Raw genomic sequence first — 2,500 nt, 5'->3', positions numbered from 1 at the left:
TCTATGGAGGGCAGAAGATTAATGGCTACAGATTTCACTATTTTAACCCCTTCAGTACTGGGACACATTTTTAACTTGAGATTTGTGTACCATTAGACCATTTTATTGACATTAGGAAGGGTCTATGGAGGGCAGAAGATTAATGGCTACAGATTTCACTATTTTAACCCCTTCAGTACTGGGACACATTTTTAACTTGAGATTTGTGTATCATTAGACCATTTTATTGACATTAGAAAGGGTGTATGGAGGGCAGAAGATTAATGGCTACAGATTTCACTATTTTAATCCCCCACATGAGTTTCTGAAGCTGTACAAAATCACCAAATAGTCACCAGAATGAATAGGGAAACGCGTCACGGTACTCGAACTATTATGTCAAACTTTTCACAATAACTCAAGAGAAAGATGTATTTATAGATATTGTAATGGTAAAGCTTTGAATGAGAGGGAACTAAATCACACAGGCTTACTTGAAATAGCGAAGGAAATCTGTTGAGAGTACAATGTTAACCTTATGAAATTGACTGTAGCCATGCAAAGGACAAATATGAACTAAATCACACAGGCATATTTGGAACAGCGAAGGAAATTTGTTGAGAGTACAATGTTAACCTTATATACCTGTTTGACTTTAGCAGGACTCTAGAAAACAAATGTGAGATAGAACGAAGCTTTGATAATGATGGGGCTATTTGACAATCTCCGTCGTCATCTGGTTAGTGACAATTCATCTGACAAACATGTTCTAAATTTGTTACTTGCGCCATTTCAGTCTTATGTTTGTGTAATGTAAAAATAATCTCAAAATTCATGTTTTTAATGTTTTTTTCTCTTAATGTTCATATCGGTACAATTGTGAGGTGGTTGAAGTGGTTGTATGAGATTTCCTTTGTGTGTTTTTAATTGACTCCTTGTAAACATTCAAAATAATCAAAACTGTCAAACCAATTTTATGAAAGACAATGTATTAAGTTTTGTTTTTTTCTCTCTCTCTCTCTTTTGAAATATGTCAAGAGCTCGCCAAGGGGTCTCCAAGCGCACGGGTTCGAATCCTGTCAACGGTCGGAGTGTAGGTTGGGCTTCCTCACTCGGGGCAACGGTTTCCTAGCGGGTGGACTTTGAGATAGGAGGTGCCCTAAACAGAACCTCCTTTACCCCAAAAGTTCCCGTGAAAATTAATAAATCTAAAGTGTCTGGCAGGGTCCATTATTTCTGTTTCACTTGTCATGTGGTTTGGAACACTAACACACCATTAACCATTAACCATTAACCTCTTCAGCACCACAACATGTCTCCCTATTCATTCTGGTGACTATTTGGTGATTTTATACAGCTTCAGAAACTCCTGTGGGGGATTAAAATAGTGAAGACTGTGGCCATTAATTAATCTTCTGCCCTCCATAGACCCTTAATAATGTCAATAAAATGGTCTAATGGTACACAAAACACATGGTAAAAAGGCGTCTCAGGTCCGAAGCGGTTAAACTCAAAGGTATATATAATGGTCACTTCAAAAACCATACAACTTGTCTATACAATCCATACATTATGAAAGGGTGTTACAAATGCTCAGTATCAGAATGGTTTGTTAGGTTTGTGGTAGTAGTAGTGGTGGTGGTGGTGGTGGTGGTGGTGGTGGTGGTGGTGGTGGTGGCAGTAGCAGTAGCAGTAGCAGTAGCAGTAGTAGCAGCAGTAGTAGTAGTAGTAGTAGTAGCAGTAGCAGCAGTAGTAGTAGTAGTAGTAGTAGTAGTAGTAGTAGTAGTAGCAGTAGTAGTAGTAGTAGTAGTAGTAGTAGTAGTAGTAGTAGTAGTAGTAGTAGTAGTAGTAGTAGTAGTAGTAGTAGTAGTAGTAGTAGTAGTAGTAGTATTTTCCTATTTCCCTGACAATTTTCCTGTATTTTTCCCTAATTTCCTCCTGACTATCTTTATTTGCTTATTTTCCTTGCTAGTTATTTTCCTCTCTTCTGTTTCCCTCTTTATCATTTTTCCTCCTCTTTTAATTCTCTCTATCTTTATTTTCCTCTTATTTTCCTTTTTTTCCTCTTTTTTCCTCTTATTTATCTTATTTTCCTTTATCTTATTTTCCTCTTTTTTTCCTCTTTTTCCTCTTTTTATGGTATTTTTTCCTCTTTCACCTTTTTTTATCTTATTTTCCTTTTATTGTATATTTTTCCTCTTTTCCTCTTATTTTCCTCTTTTTTCTTATTTTCCTCTTTTTCCTCTTGTTTTTCTTTTTATCTTATTTTCCTCTTTTTTCCTCTTTATCTCATTTTTCCTCTTTTTTTCCTCCTAGTGTTTTATTTTCCTCTTTTTTTCCTCTTTATCTAATTCCTCTTGTTTTTCCTCTTTTATTCTTTTTTCCTCTTGTTTTTTCCTCTTTAATTTTTATTCTCTTGTTTTTCCTCTTTTATCTTATTTTCATCTTTTTTTCCTCTTGTTTTTTTCTTCTTTAGTTTTTTTTCCTCTTGTCCTCTTTTTAATTTATTTCCTCTTGTTTT

The sequence above is a fragment of the Portunus trituberculatus genome, chromosome 26 (assembly GCF_017591435.1).
Source record: "Portunus trituberculatus isolate SZX2019 chromosome 26, ASM1759143v1, whole genome shotgun sequence".
NCBI classification, from domain to species: Eukaryota; Metazoa; Arthropoda; class Malacostraca; order Decapoda; family Portunidae; genus Portunus; species Portunus trituberculatus.
The sequence above is the reverse complement of the archived record's forward strand: the minus strand, read 5'-3'. Positions refer to the sequence as shown.